Source organism: Pristiophorus japonicus, chromosome 17, assembly GCF_044704955.1.
Source record: "Pristiophorus japonicus isolate sPriJap1 chromosome 17, sPriJap1.hap1, whole genome shotgun sequence".
Taxonomy (NCBI): Eukaryota; Metazoa; Chordata; class Chondrichthyes; family Pristiophoridae; genus Pristiophorus; species Pristiophorus japonicus.
This window is the reverse complement of record NC_091993.1, coordinates 5,659,531-5,675,763: the sequence shown is the minus strand read 5'-3', so window position 1 is coordinate 5,675,763 and position 16,233 is coordinate 5,659,531. Positions and strand designations below refer to the sequence as shown.

The following is a 16,233-nucleotide window of genomic DNA, read 5'->3' as shown; positions in this document are numbered from 1 at the left end:
GGGTGGTGGCTGAGATTTCTTCTCATGGGATTTACTATTCACAATCTTTAAAATTAGAGCTGGGCCATTTAGGAGGGAAATCAGGAAGTATATTATTTTCACACAACGGGTAGTAGAGATGTGGAATTCTCTTCCCTTAAAGGCTGTGGATACTGGGGGTCAATTGGAGCAACAATGATGGGCACGGAGCTGTCACGTGGCGCATGCGTTACCCGCCGCCCAGCTCCAGGATATCATCACTGGGAGTGGAGCTAAAAATGAGCCTGAGGTATCAGAGAGTGAACAAAGCTCGTGTGGTGAAGCGTTGCTGGAGTTACTGCAAGGTAAATTTTGTGATTTATTTTTCCAGAATTGTTGATTTTTTAATGTGTTTAATATGTTCTAAATGTCATTTTTAGTGGTACATGAGGGCAAATTTCATGATCCCAAACTCCAAACAGGGAAACCATGCTCACAGGGACCCTGGATCAGGGAGAAATGCCGATAACACTATCGGCACCATTTTATGAACTCTTCTTCTCATGGGCATGGCTCCCAGCTGTCAGTGTGGGAGTACAGATTGACAGCTGTCGTGAAATGAGTGGGGAATCTGCATGGTTCACTGACAGCTGTGGCTCAGTGGGCAGCATACTCTCTCTCTGAGTCAGGAGGTTGTGGGTTCAAGTCCCACACCAGGCACTTAAGCACATAAATCTAGCCTGGCACGCCAGTGCAGTGCTGAGGGAGTGCTGCACTGCCGGAGATGCCGTCTTTCGGATGAGACATTAAACCGAGGTCCCGTCTGCTCTCTCAGGTGGACATAAAAGATCCCACGGCACTATTTCGAAGAAGAGCGGGGAACTTATCCACGGTGTCCTGGCCAAGATTTATCCCTGAATCAACATAACAAAAACAGTTTATCTGGTCATTATCACATTGCTGTTTGTGGGAGCTTGCTGTGTGCAAATTGGCTGCTGCCTTTCCCACATTACAACAGTGACTACACTTCAAAAGTACTTTATTGGCTGTAAAGCGCTTTGAAACATCCGGTGGTCATGAGAGGCGCTATAGAAATGTAAGTCTTTCTTTCAAATGACTTTGATTGGCTTTTTTTGTGAATGGGATTTCTTTGCTCGATAATTATGTTAGTAGGGTTTTTTGATTGGTTGGTGCAGCAGAGAACCATGTCAACTCTGTTCCAAGGCTGAGAGAATGGACATTTAGATAGAAACAAAAATGAAGAGAGCACTAGATCTTGGAAAAGCGCATACTGATATCACAGGGATTTTATAGAGACTGAGAGAGAACGATCCCAGGAATCAGAAAAGTCAGGGAAGCATGCACAGAGGCCTGAAGCTGTTTTTTCAGCAACATTACCAGGAAGTTCATGCTATTTATCATGGTGTCTCAGAGTCCGTTGCTTTATGTAAAGGTTATTTACAAGTATATGTATGAAAAACTTGAATCATTTTCAGTCCCAGCCACTTCACATTTATGACGATCCCACTGCATGTAACACAATATGGGGGACAGAAGCAGTCGGGACTTAAACTAGAAACTGTTTTTGGAGACGGGAATTGAGATCGAATGGGACAATCCCAAGTCTGACTACAATCTATACAAGTAAACCTTAAGGAGAGGCAAATAATATGACAAATTCAAGACTGGTTTGATAGTTGTCCAAATGTGAGGTGGGAAACTTTGAAAGCTGTAATTTGTTTTACGACAGAAGGATAAAAATGATACACTTTTGTTGAAAATAAGCATACTTGTACTGAGTCAGCTGATTCCAGCCAGGCTGGCAATACCCACAAAGATTCGGAGAACAGGTTGCCACTCTGGATTGTCCTGGGGGATGGTCCGCACTACTGGGGAGGAGTTGGCTTGCTGTCATGAACTGGAAATGGGGCGATGTCAATGCAATTTCCTCTGTGGAGCGAGTATCATGCTCACAGATCCTGGACAAATTTGACTCATTATTTCAACCCGGCATCGGCACTTTCATGGGGGCCAAGGTAGTGATTCACATAAACCCGGACGCCAGGCCAGTACACCACAAGGCCAGAGCGGTGCCGTACGTGATGCGGGAAAAGATAGAAGGCAAATCGGACCGCCTGCTGAGGGAAGGCATCATCTCGCCAGTCGAATTCAGTGACTGAGCGAGCCCGATTGTGCCGGTGCTCAAGGTGGATGGGTCGGTCAGGATATGTGGTGATTACAAGGCCAGCATCAATCGGGTGTCACTCCAAGACCAGTACCCGCTACCGAGAGCGGAGGACCTCTTTGCGACGCTATCCGGTGGCAAACTTTTTACAAAATTGGACCTGACCTCAGCTTACATGACCCAGGAGCTGGCGAGTGAGTCGAAGAAGCTGACCACTATCACGACACACAAGGGGTTGTTTAAGTACAACAGATGTCCGTTCGGGATTCGCTCAGCCGCCGTGATCTTCCAACGAAATATGGAAAGTCTCCTCAAGTCGATTCCTAGGACGGTGGTTTTTCAGGATGACATCCTCATCACGGGTTACGATACTGAAGAACACCTCCACAACCTGGAGGAGGTGCTACGCAGACTGGACCGGGTAGGTCTGCGACTGAAAAAGGCGAAGTGCGTCTTCCTAGCTCCAGAGGTAGAATTCCTGGGGATGAGGGTAGCAGCAGACGGGATCAGCCCTACTGCGTCCAAGACTGAAGCGATCCAGAGAGCACCCAGACCCCATAACACGACGGAGCTGCGTTCGTTCCTGGGGCTCCTGAACTATTTTGATAACTTTCTTCCCAAATTGAGCATGCTATTAGAGCTGCTACACGTGCTCCTACGCAAAGGTCGTGAATGGGTCTGGGGGGACAGCCAGGAAAGGGCTTTTAATAGAGCACGCAATTTGTTATGTTCTAACAATCTGTTAACGCTATATGACCCATGTAAGAAACTTGTGTTAACGTGCGATGCGTCGTCCTATGGTGTCGGGTGTGTGTTGCAGCATGTCAATGCCAAGAGTCAGTTACAGCCGGTAGCTTATGCCTCCAGAAGTCTGTCCCAAGCAGAAAGGGGCTATGGGATGGTAGAAAAGGAGGCGCTCGCATGTATATATGCGGTAAAGAAAATGCATCAGTACTTGTTTGGCAGGAAATTTGAGCTGGAGACAGATCACAAACCCCTAACGTCTCTTTTTGCCGACAACAAGGCCATAAATGCAAACGCATCGGCCCGCATACAGAGGTGGGCACTCACGTTAGCCGCCTATGACTACACAATTTGGCACAGACCGGGCACCGAAAACTGTGCCGATGCACTCAGCAGGCTTCCACTAGCCACCACTGAGGGGGCTACCGAGCATGCTGCTGAGATGGTCATGGCTGTTGAAGCTTTCGGAAGCGAAGGCTCACCCATGACAGCCCGTCAGATTAAAGTCTGGACAAATAGAGACCCGCTATTGTCTCTAGTCAAGAAATGTGTCCTGAATGGGGACTGGGCAGCCATGTACAGGGCATGCCTTGAGGAATGTTGGTTGTAGTAGACGCCTACTCCAAATGGATCGAGTGTGACATTTTAAATTCAAGCACATCCTCTGCCACGGTAGAAAGTCTACGGGCAATGTTCACCGCCCACGGTCTACCGGACATCTTGGTCAGCGACAATGGCCTGTGTTTCACAAGCACTGAATTCCAGGACTTCATGGCAGGCAATGGAATTAACCATGTCAGAACGGCACCGTTCAAGCCGGCCTCAAACGGCCAGGCAGAACGAGCAGTGCAGATAATCAAACAGGGGATGCTCAGAATTCAAGGGGGTTCCCTACAAAGCTGCTTATCACGCTTCCTGTTGGCCTACAGAACCCGACCACACTCGCTCACAGGGGTTCCACCCGCAGAGCTGCTAATGAAAAGGACGCTCAAAACCCGGTTATCCCTTATACACCCCACCATGAAAGAAATTGTCGAGAGCAGGCGCCAGTCACAATGTGACTACCATGACAGGAATGCGAGGGCGCGATGTATTGATGTAAATGACCCTGTTTTTGTCCTCAACTACGCTGCAGGGCCCAAATGGCTCTCAGGCACTGTGATTGCCAAAGAGGGAAATAGGATTCTGGTAGTTAAACTTACCAATGGACAAATCTGCTGCAAACATGTGGATCAAACAAAAAGGAGGTCCAGCAACCCCATAGAAGAAGCAGAGGAAGAACACAATATAGAGTTCACTCCTCCACAGGTGACCGAACACAGGGACCAAACGGAGGAGAGCCCAGTCACTGTGGGCAGTCCGGACAGGCCTGAGGCACCGCAAACAGCAGACACTCAGGCCAGCGCCCAACAACCGGAGCCCCAACTCAGGCGCTCTACAAGAGAGCGTAAACCACCAGAGAGACTTAACCTGTGATCCCAATAAGACTTTGGGAAGGGGGGGGGGGGTTGATGTCATGTATTCAACCAGCATTGTAACCCATGTATAATCTGACCTAAGTTGTACACCATGAGAACAATGACCACTAGGTGGTGAACTTGTGGGAGACACTCCGAACCTGGACCTTCAGATATAAAAAGGGGAAGCTCCACCCACTTCCTGCACTTGTGTGCTAAGGAATAAAGGACAGGTCACAGACTGACCTTCTCTCAAGCATGGGCCTCGTGTGCATTTATACTGTGTAGTAAGGACGTATGACTTAGTGATGCCCCCAGTGGCAGCCCGCAATGACCCCATGGTATGGAAGCTGTGTTGTGACCAGCCACTGGCTGTGTGAAGCCTGTTCAGCAGATGGGTTGCAGCATGCGATATAACTTTATCAGTGCAGCCTTTATAAGGATGCCCCTTTGTGGAACTGGAGGTAGGAACCCCTCTGCATGTGTATTCCCCTGTGTGGGTAATGGGGATGGGTGCTGTTTGATATTGGTGCACCCTGTTGAACCTTGTGTGCTTCCAAGAAGTAAAGATACAGAGAAATTACCAATGTGAATCAGATTCTGCCCTTTCCAAAATGGGGAATGGGGGTAAATGGTGCCCACAGAAAATGGCACAAAGGCAATGGTCAAGTTGTTGGCAACATCAAAAATCAAGTCAGAAATACAGTTGATGGAAATCTTAGCAATCTAGCTGCTGAGCTCTTTATATTCACTCCCACCTAGCGACCCGCTACTCATTTTATATGGACAAGAACATGACTGGATACAATTGAGGCAAAATGGGACATATGGGGGCCGAAATTGTCCCTTTTTATAGCCAAGTTAGCGCCTCTGGGGGGCGCTACCATCACCCGGAAAATTGGCCGGGAGTTTGCAGAGGCACTGCCCCGGGGGTCGCCACGCAGCCAGCAATGATGTCATCGCTGTGTGTGCCGACCCCTTAATGCCCTCCGGGGGGGAGAATTGCCCCGCGGGCCTCGAGGCTGGCGTGAGCGGATGACAACGCCAGATTTACGCGTCGCGAAGCCGACGGACTTCCGCCCTCGGTGCACTGGTCGCACACTGCCCTGCTGGCCTAGTGTAGGCCCAACAGAGGCCTTGCAGAGTGCACGGCGGCCCTCCCCTTTAACCAAAGGGAAGGGGCGTTGAAACGGGCGGAGCATCGGTGTAGCACTTCCCCCAGTGCCCCAGTAGTTCCACTTCCTTCGAGGGGTGGTAAGGGCAATTCCGCGGTGGGGGCGGCACTTCTGCACTGGGTGCCACAAGTCCCGGCCCCAGAAGGTTACCGCCCCTGATCAGGCTGCAGGGCAATTTCACCCCCACGATATCACAACATTATTTTGCCTTATTTGCATTTGGCTGCCAACATATAGGCATTTCCCCAGCAGACACCAACGATATTGGACAATGAGGCGGACACGAAGTGGATGGACTTCCGGTGGAATAGAAGTTCAGCCCATTTTCCGGCTGCTCTGTCGTGTGGGTGTAAAAGCTCCCATGGCACTATTTTGAAGAAGAGCAGGGGGAGTTATCCCCGGTGTCCTGGCCAATATTTATCTCTCAATCAACAAAACAAAAACAGATTATCTGGTCATTATCACATTGTTGTTTGTGGGAACTTGCTGTGCGCAAATTGGCTGCCGCGTTTCCTACATTACAACAGTGACTGCACTCCAACAGTATTTCGTCAGCTGTAAAGAGCTTTGAGACATGTGGCTGTGAAAGGTGCTATATAAATGCAAGTCTTTCTTTTCTTTCTTTTTCGAACTGTCGGTTACAACAGATGGTCGGGAGGAGAAAAACCCCGAACAGATAACTTTGGTTGCTGTTTTTCCAGATCGGCGCAAGGAATCGGGACAAACTGTTACAAACCCTCCACGTGTAAACACCTGCATGTCTTACAATGATCCTCCGCAAAATCTGCGAGAACGCTTCTCCAGTATTTTTAGATCCTAACGTGCTGCACAACAGAAGGGCTGGAATGGAATACTGTGATCCAACACAAAGTAGACACTGTTCTCTCAAAAATACCAGGTGTGAAGGTAATGACTGGGATGAAAATTGTGGACAGTTAAATTACCTGCTATTATTCTACACATTTTCCCCAAAATGTTTTGAGAGAACTGTGTCCAAATAAAGATGGGATTGTGAGTTGTTATTGCTCCTGGGGTAGATCGTGCCTCTGAGCGATAATGTAAAACGAGTGGCAGCGAGTTAGCGTCCCTCGTTGCATCTTTCCTGATTTTTATTTCCATTGACTTCAATTGGGGTAGATGTAAAAGGAGTTTTGGTCTCCTTACCTAAGGAAGGATATACTTAGAAACATAGAAACATAGAAAATAGGTGCAGGAGTAGGCCATTCGGCCCTTCTAGCCTGCACCGCCATTCAATGAGTTCATGGCTGAACATTCAACTTCAGTACCCCATTCCTGCTTTCTCGCCATACCCCTTGATCCCCCTAGCAGTAAGGACCTCATCTAACTCCTTTTTGAATATATTTAGTGAATTGGCCTCAACAACTTTCTGTGGTAGAGAATTCCACAGGTTCACCACTCTCTGGGTGAAGAAGTTCCTCCGCATCTCGGTCCTAAATGGCTTACCCCTTATCCTTAGACTGTGACCCCTGGTTCTGGACTTCCCCAACATTGGGAACATTCTTCCTGCATCTAACCTGTCTAACCCCGTCAGAATTTTATATGTTTCTATGAGGTCCCCTCTCATTCTTCTGAACTCCAGTGAATACAAGCCCAGTTGATCCAGTCTTTCTTGATAGGTCAGTCCCGCCATCCCGGGAATCAGTCTGGTGAACCTTCGCTGCACTCCCTCAATAGCAAGAATGTCCTTCCTCAGGTTAGGAGACCAAAACTGTACACAATACTCCAGGTGTGGCCTTACCAATGCCCTGTACAACTGTAGCAACACCTCCCTGCCCCTGTACTCAAATCCCCTTGCTATGAAGGCCAACATGCCATTTGCTTTCTTAACCGCCTGCTGCACCTGCATGCCAACCTTCAATGACTGATGTACCATGACACCCAGGTCTCTTTGCACCTCCCCTTTTCCTAATCTGTCACCATTCAGATAATAGTCTGTCTCTCTGTTTTTACCACCAAAGTGGATAACCTCACATTTATCCACATTATACTTCATCTGCCATGCATTTGCCCACTCACCTAACCTATCCAAGTCGCTCTGCAGCCTCACAGCATCCTCCTCGCAGCTCACACTGCCACCCAACTTAGTGTCATCCGCAAATTTGGAGATACTACATTTAATCCCCTCATCTAAATCATTAATGTACAGTGTAAACAGCTGGGGCCCCAGCACAGAACCTTGCGGTACCCCACTAGTCACTGCCTGCCATTCTGAAAAGTACCCATTTACTCCTACTCTTTGCTTCCTGTCTGACAACCAGTTCTCAATCCATGTCAGTACACTACCCCCAATCCCATGTGCTCTAACTTTGCACATCAATCTCTTGTGTGGGACCTTGTCGAACGCCTTCTGAAAGTCCAAATATACCACATCAACTGGTTCTCCCTTATCCACTCTACTGGAAACATCCTCAAAAAATTCCAGAAGATTTGTCAAGCATGATTTCCCTTTCACAAATCCATGCTGACTTGGACCTATCATGTCACCTCTTTCCAAATGCACTGCTATGACATTGAGGGAGTGCAACGGAGCTTCACCAGACTGATTCCTGGGATGGGAGGATTGTCCTGTGAGGAGAGATTGAGTAGAATAAGACTATATTCTCTAGAGTTTAGAAGAATGAGGCAATCTCATTGAAACATACAAAATTCTCACAGGGCTTGACCTGGTAGATGCAGGGAGGATGTTTCCTCTGGCCGAGGAGTCTAGAACCAGGGGTCACAGTCTCAGAGTAAGGGGTCGGCCATTTAGGACTGAGATAAGGAGGAACTTCTTCACTCAGAGGGTGGTGAATCTTTGGAATTCTCTACCCCAGAGGGCTGTGGAGGCTCAGTCTTTGAGTATATTCAAGACAGAGATCAATAGATCTTTGGCTATTAAGGGAAACAGGGGATATGGGGAAAGTGCAGAAAGGTGGACTTGAGGTAGAAGATCAGCCGTTGAATGGTGGAGCAGGCTCGAGGGGCTGCATGGCCTACTCCTGCTCCTAATTCTTATGTTCTTAACTGGGCTGCCGATTTGCTATTACCCATTTTACACCATCGCACAAAATCAAGATCTACCTCGGTCAGTGCTAGTGGCAGCCGACAGATGCAGTTGGGTCAGCATTTAATCTCAGATTAATCTTCACATATTCAGGCTGTGTACTATCTGAAGAGACACAAGTTCAGGTTGAGTTGACTGAACCTGTCCAGCTAGTCACATTTCCATGAGTTTGATTCACTGCGCCACCTCAGTGCTCTCCCCTTACAAAATAAAACCTATCCAAGTGTGGGGCCTGGTCACCGGTCATAACACTGAATGACGCCTTTTGGAAAATGAAATAAGCACGAGTCTGCCTTTTTAGCCATGCATAATTAAATAGATCTTAGAAAGATAATGAAGTTGTATTGAGGAATCAAGAAGCAGAATAGATTCACTTGGTATAAATGGTCCATTTTAGCGGTTAACGTCTACATCCCATTACCTTCTTCTGGCAAAAGAAATGTTGAAACTTCATTCAGGAGCATATTCTGCAAAACTGTTTTTCTTTTCATTCATTCTGGGATGTGGGTGTCACTGGCAGGCCAGCATTTATTGCCCATCCCTAATTGCCCTTGGTGAGCCGTCTTCTTGAACCGCTGCAATCCGTGTGGTGTTCTTGTAGCGGTTCGGGAGAACTGAGTGTCTCGCTGGGCCATTTCAGAGGACAATTAAGAGTCAACCACATTGCTGTGGGTCTGGAGTCACATATAGGCCAGACCGGGTAAGGGCAGCAGATTTCCTTCCCTAAGGGACATTAGTGAACCCGATGGGTTTTTATGACAATCCATTAGTTTCATTGTCACCATTACTGGCACTAGCTTTTTACTCCAGATTTATTTAATAAACTGAATTTAAATTCCCCAGCTGCCATGGTGGGATTTGCACTCATGTCCCTGGAACATGAAACAAAGTTAGAATATAAGCATATGGTATAGTACGGTAGGCCTACCATGGCTATGGGTAGTGGTTATGTTGCTGGACTAGTAAACTAGAGGCCTGGAGTAATAATCCAGAGACATGATCTCAAATCCCACCGCAACAGCTGTGGAGAATTTAAATTCAGTTAATTAAAAAAAAATCTGGAATTTAAAGAAAAGCTAGTATCAGTAGTAATGGTGACCATGAAACGCCCGGATTGTCGTAAAAACCAAACTGGTTCACTAATATCTCCTAGGGAAGGAAATCTGCCACCCTTACCCGGTCTGGCCTATATGTGACTCCAGACCCACAGAAATGTGGTTGTCTCTTAACTGCTTTTTGAAATGGCTCGTAAGCCACTCTGTTGTACCAAACTGTTCCAACAAAGTTACCACTGTGGGAGTACCATCACCAGAAGGACTCAAACACAGAAATATAGAAAATAGGTGCAGGAGTAGGCCATTCGGCCCTTCGAGCCTGCACCACCATTCAATATGATCATGGCTGATCATGCAACTTCAGTACCCATTCCTTCTTTCTCTCCACACCCCTTGATCCCTTTAGCCGTAAGGGCCACATCTAACTCCCTTTTGAATATATCTAACGAACTGGCCTCAACAACTTTCTGTGGTAGAGAATTCCACAGGTTCACATTTCTCTGAGTGAAGAAGTTTCTCCTCATCTCAGACCTAAATGGCTTACCCCTTATCCTGAGACTGTGACCCCTGGTTCTGGACTTCCCCAACATCAGGAACATTCTTCCTGCATCAAACCTGTCCAATTCCGTCAGAATTTTATATGTTTCTATGAGCTCCCCTCTCATTCTTCTAATTCCAGTGAATATAAGCCTGTAGCCATTCAAGATGGCAGCTCACCACCATCTTCCCAAGGGAAATTGGGGATGGGTGATAAATCCCAGCCTTGCCAGCAACGCCCACATCCTGTGAACAAATAAATAAAATATAATATGGAATTCATGGCAACTTCTAATGCAGTAAATGTTTGGGTCCAAAGGACTAATAATAGGCAGCTGTTGAAATGAATAAGAAATGGTCGAAAGTACAGGAGGTCCAGAAAGGTATCATATGGAACATAATGCAAAGCTTTTCTTGTTTTTTTCCAATGTTTTTCAAAGACATTTGCATTTCAGAGGATTGGACACTGAAGCCATTGAACAAAAAAACCCTTCCTAATCAGTAGAGACACCATCCACCTGAACGGCATAATTTAAAATAACTTAAATAAAAGCTAACAAAATGATGAATGGTAATTTACAGAGAAATATGGATTCTCCAAGTAGAGAAAAGGAAATGGCATTATTAACTGCGTGGAGATCATTAAAATACATTAAAGTTGGCTGAGCAAGAGGAATTTAGGGGAAATCATCATAAGCTGACATAGATTAGACGTCAATCAAGAGGTCGTGTCCTTCAATGAAAATTTTCCCACATTAGCAAAAGTGATGAAAAATGGTGGCATAATGGCCTCCGCCTTCTGAGAGAGATCCGTAATTTACTGGAACACACATCACAGACTGATAGAACATGTGTCTTCTCAGTCACGTTGTCTGTAGGTGGCACGGAACTGAGAAGAAACAGTTCCAGAGGGAAGCATGGGGGAACATCAGACAAGTCAATACAGTCGACTGTCATGTACCATATAATAGTTGGCTGAAGACTGAATCATTTGAAACAAATCTTGTTGCCTCCTAACACAGGTCATTGAATTTTGGCACAAAGGGAGTTGAAAAAAGGGCAAGAGATACATTTCTACATAGGGACAAAAAAGGCATCATAATGAATGCCTGAGCTACGATGGGACATGATTGATGAGAAAATAAATGGTATACAAGATATAAGCTGGTTTATTAATGGCATATGAGCTCAATAACCAGCCAGAACAGATAATGATGTAACTATTAAAACCGAAACAGATAAAAACAAGATGAGACGGTGTCAGGATCCTGGCTGAGCATCAATACTTAGCAATAGAGAGGAGCAATAAAATGAGCTGTAGGCCGATAACTTCCAAACCACTGCCCCGTGCAGGATGCATCTGATCAGGCAATCGGCCCTCTCACAACACTTCAAAAAGTACTTCATTGGTTGTAAAGCGCTTTGGGATGTCCTGAGGTCGTGAAAGGGACTATATAAATGAAAGTATTTCTTTATTTTCTACCTATTTCTCTATTTCTGCAATGCTGCAGGAATTTGCTAGTATAATGCTTAAGAAAGAAAGACTTGCATTTATATAGCGCCTTTCATGAGCGCTGGGTGTTTCAAAGCACTTTACAGCCAGTGAAGCACTTTTGGAGTGTAGTCACTGTTGTAATGTGGGAAACGCGGCAGCCAATTTGCACACAGCAAGCTCCCACAAACCGCAATGTGATAATGAGCAGATAGTCTGTTTTTTTGTTATGTAGATTGAGGGATAAATATTGGCCAAGACACCGGGGATAACTCCCCTGATCTTCTTTGAAATACTGCCATGGGATCTTTTACATCCACCTGAGAGAGCAGACTCGGTTTAATGCCTTATCCGAAAGAGGGCACCTCTGACAGTGCAGCGTTCCCTCAGCAATGCACTGGAGTGTCAGCCTAGATTTTTGTGCTCAAGTTCCTGGAGTGGGACCCACAACCTTCTGACTCAGAGGTGATTGTGCTACCCACTGAGCCACAGCTGACATTTTGCACCTATCTTATCTCTTGGACTTTTCTGTTTGTGCCTCTAGTATCACTCTTGACTTGTTCTAGCAAATTCCTAAAATGCAAAATATTGAAAATCAGAAACAAAACAGATAAAGCTGTCGAGAGAAGAGACAATTGATGCTTTGGATTCATCACATCCTTTGTGGGTTACAAACATGAAGGAGAGGAAACGACCAACTGGCCCATCAAGCCTGTCCCACACTGTCAAGGTGCAATTTATGTACACAAAGTACCCATCTCTCCCCTGCTACCCCTCCTCCCTATTAACCAGCCGCAATCTCCCGGGAGCAGCAAAAGAAAGTAGGAAAATACATTCTGGCAAATTCCTTTCTGACTCTTGAATGAGATGAAACAGATTCTCGGAGATCGTGGTGACCGGGATCATACCTGAATATTCGCTTACTTTCTGTGCGTAGTTCTGTCAGTCACACTCTAGAACTTGTCCAACTCTTTTTTGAATCTTTGCAGAAAATCCACACACTTACCAAAGCTGCCAACTTATTCCATAGGTCACTGACTCTCTACGCAAACGCATACTTCCTGACATCTGATCTAGTTCTATAGTCACGTAACTTATGTGCATGTCATCTGCTCCCCCCTACCCTTTCTAACTCAAATAGCCCATCCAAATGAAACGGAAATTATTCCTTTCATTATCTCAAAGACCTCAATCAAATCTCCTCAAAATACTTTTCTACAATTAGAACCCCCGGCACACTAGACCTATTTGCTGCAACTAAAGACTTTCAAACTAGTTAGCAATCTCCTGGCCCTTCTCTGTACCTTTTCCAGTGCCTCTATATCACTTACCATCTGAGGAAAGTAAAACTGGATGGTTTTTATCCCTACTCACTCAGCAGTAACCTGGCAGGTGGGCAGTTAAAATCGCCCTGGTTCTTACCTGTCCGAAAGTCGCCATGATTGCATCATCTGCAATTTTAACCTGCTCTCTTGAGCAGGCAGCAAGGACATGTGACCGGAGCCAACAGGGTCGGTGACATCATGAGACTCGACTGTCATTTTAATTCAGGCTTGAGTGGGGAATCCACCTGGAGTTAAAATCGAGGCCTCAGGCCTAACCAAGGCCTTGTATAAAGAGAGTACAATGCAATTATGGTGAAGCATTGACTGCTCTCTCCACAGAGGCTGATTGATTTGCTGCATGTTTCCAACTTTATTTTGTTTTTATTTCATCAAATTTCCTCAGATTTTCCCTTCCTTTCTTCTCAGGGGAGATTTTACATAGAAACATAGAAAATAGGTGCAGGAGTAGGTCATTCGGCCCTTCGAACCTGCACCGCCATTCAATGAGTTCATGGCTGAACATCCAACTTCAGTACCCCATTCCTGCTTTCTCGCCATACCCCTTCATCCCCCTAGTAGTAAGGACTACATCTAACTCCTTTTTGAATATATTTAGTGAATTGGCCTCAACTACTTTCTGTGGTAGAGAATTCCACAGGTTCACCACTCTCTGGGTGAAGAAGTTTCTCTTCATCTCAGTCCTAAATGGCTTACCCCTTATCATTAGATTGTGACCCCTGGTTCTGGACTTCCCCAACATTGGGAACATTCTTCCTGCATCTAACCTGTCTAAACCCATCAGAATTTTAAACGTTTCTATGAGATCCCCTCTCATTCTTCTGAACTCCAGTGAATACAAGCCCAGTTGATCCAGTCTTTCTTGATATGTCAGTCCCGCCATCCCGGGAATCAGTCTGGTGAACCTTCGCTGCACTCTCTCAATAGCAAGAATGTCCTTCCTCAAGTTAGGAGACCAAAACTGTACACAATACTCCAGGTGTGGCCTCACCAAGGCCCTGTTCAACTGTAGTAACACCTCCCTGCCCCTGTACTCAAATCCCCTCGCTATGAAGGCCAACATGCCATTTGCTTTCTTAACCGCCTGCTGTACCTGCATGCCAACCTTCAATGACTGACGTACTATGACACCCAGGTCTCATTGCACCTCCCCTTTTCCTAATCTGTCACCATTCAGATAATAGTCTGTCTCTCTGTTTTTACCACCAAAGTGGATAACCTCACATTTATCCACATTATACTTCATCTGCCATGCATTTGCCCACTCACCTAACCTATCCAAGTCACTCTGCAGCCTCATAGCATCCTCCTCGCAGCTCACACTGCCACCCAACTTTGTGTCATCCGCAAATTTGGAGATACTACATTTAATCCCCTCGTTTAAATCATTAATGTACAATGTAAACAGCTGGGGCCCCAGCACAGAACCTTGCAGTACCCACTAGTCACTGCCTGCCATTCTGAAAAGTACCCATTTACTCCTACTCTTTGCTTCCTGTCTGCCAACCAATTCTCAATCCACGTCAGCATACTATCCCCAATCCCATGTGCTTTAACTTTGCCCATTAATCTCTTGTGTGGGACCTTGTCGAAAGCCTTCTGAAAGTCCAAATATACCACATCAACTGGTTCTCCTTTGTCCACTCTACTGGAAACATCCTTAAAAAATTCCAGAAGATTTGTCAAGCATGATTTCCCTTTCACAAATCCATGCTGACTTGGACCTATCATGTCACCTCTTTCCAAATGCACTGCTATGACATCCTTAATAATTGATTCCATCATTTTACCCACTACCGATGTCAGGCTGACCGGTCTATAATTCCCTGTTTTCTTTCTCCCTCCTTTTTTAAAAAGTGGGGTTACTTTGGCCACGCTCCACTCCATAGGAACTGATCCAGAGTCTATGGAATGTTGGAAAATGACTGTCAATGCATCCGCTATTTCCAAGGCCACCTCCTTAAGTACGCTGGAATGCAGACCATCAGGCTCTGGGAATTTATCGGCCTTCAATCCCATCAATTTCCCCAACACAATTTCCCGACTAATAACCCTACTTTTAACCCTACATGCAGACCGGCAGTTAAAATCAGCTGGTCACTTACCTGCTGATGTCCTGTATGGAATCAACCATTTTCAATTTTAATCTGAGCAGGCAGGAAGGACATGCGCCTGAAGTCAGCAGATGAGGGTCCGATTACATCATCGGGCCCCATTTGCAATTTTAACTGTGGTCTGAGTGGGGAAGCTATTGTGGCAACGGGAAGAGGATCCTTGAACTGAAGAGGCCCTAACAGGTCATCTTTTTTACTTTCCTTGTGGGGCCCAGAGGAGAAGCAGAAGGAGATGCCCTACAAGGAAAGTTTAGTCCCTCCCGAAAACCTTTGCCCATGACTTACCTTGTTGCTCGAGGTTGCGTGCCTGCCCACTGGCCAATTGACACGTTGCCCGTTTCAGGCGAGCAGCTGACCAGCGGCATGCAGATGAGAGGCCTAGGTGTTAAAATTGGCCGGGCTTACGGCTGCTGAGGAATGGCAAGGGGGCATGGGTCTGATACTCACCTCACTCCCCTCCCACATCGATTCCTGCTCACGTATTCTGTGGGTGGTTGCTTTTTCTTTTAATTCTTTTCATTACAACAGTGACTACACTTCAAAAAGTACTTAATTGACTGTAAAGCGCATTGGGACATCTGGTGGACAGGAAAGGCACTATATAAATGCAAATCTTGCTTTCTTTCCTATTCTCCTTTGAAACTGTTCCATTGATGCAGCCTGGAGGCTGGTTGTTTAGTTTACACCCATCTTTCCTGAGTGTACAGCTATCTTCCATTTTCAACATTATAATTTAAAAGTGTTTTCCGCAACCGAGATGCCTTTCAACCTTGTACAATTATTGACTATTGCATTAACAGGAGTGAGGGCAAGAATTTCTCACATGAAATGGTTTTATTTTTGAAATTGTAGTCACATACTTGAACTGAACAAAATGACTCATCCATCATACGTTTTCGCTGAATTTAGTTTACTGTTGCAAAACATTCAAGATGAAAAATGTGATACAAACATACCTTCATCATCAGAGATTTCATTAAGTTTTATAGTAGGAGGAGATCTGAGGAAAGTAATGAGAGATAACTGAAAAATCCACATGACGGGTACTTAACTAGTACATTCATCTGAAATCTAGAGCTAATTTCATTAAAATCTTTTAGTAAGTAACC

At 45.7% G+C, this 16,233-nt stretch overlaps 1 long non-coding RNA gene across 1 annotated transcript in view; it reads left to right on the top strand.

Annotated features, from left to right (window-relative positions):
- The first annotated feature begins 250 nt into the window (after positions 1-250).
- LOC139228109 (uncharacterized) overlaps positions 251-16,233 on the top strand; it is a 305,918-nt gene continuing 289,935 nt past the window's right edge. The window contains exon 1 of the long non-coding RNA XR_011587501.1: positions 251-323. This is a non-coding gene — a long non-coding RNA (uncharacterized lncRNA). The remainder of the gene's footprint in view (positions 324-16,233) is intronic.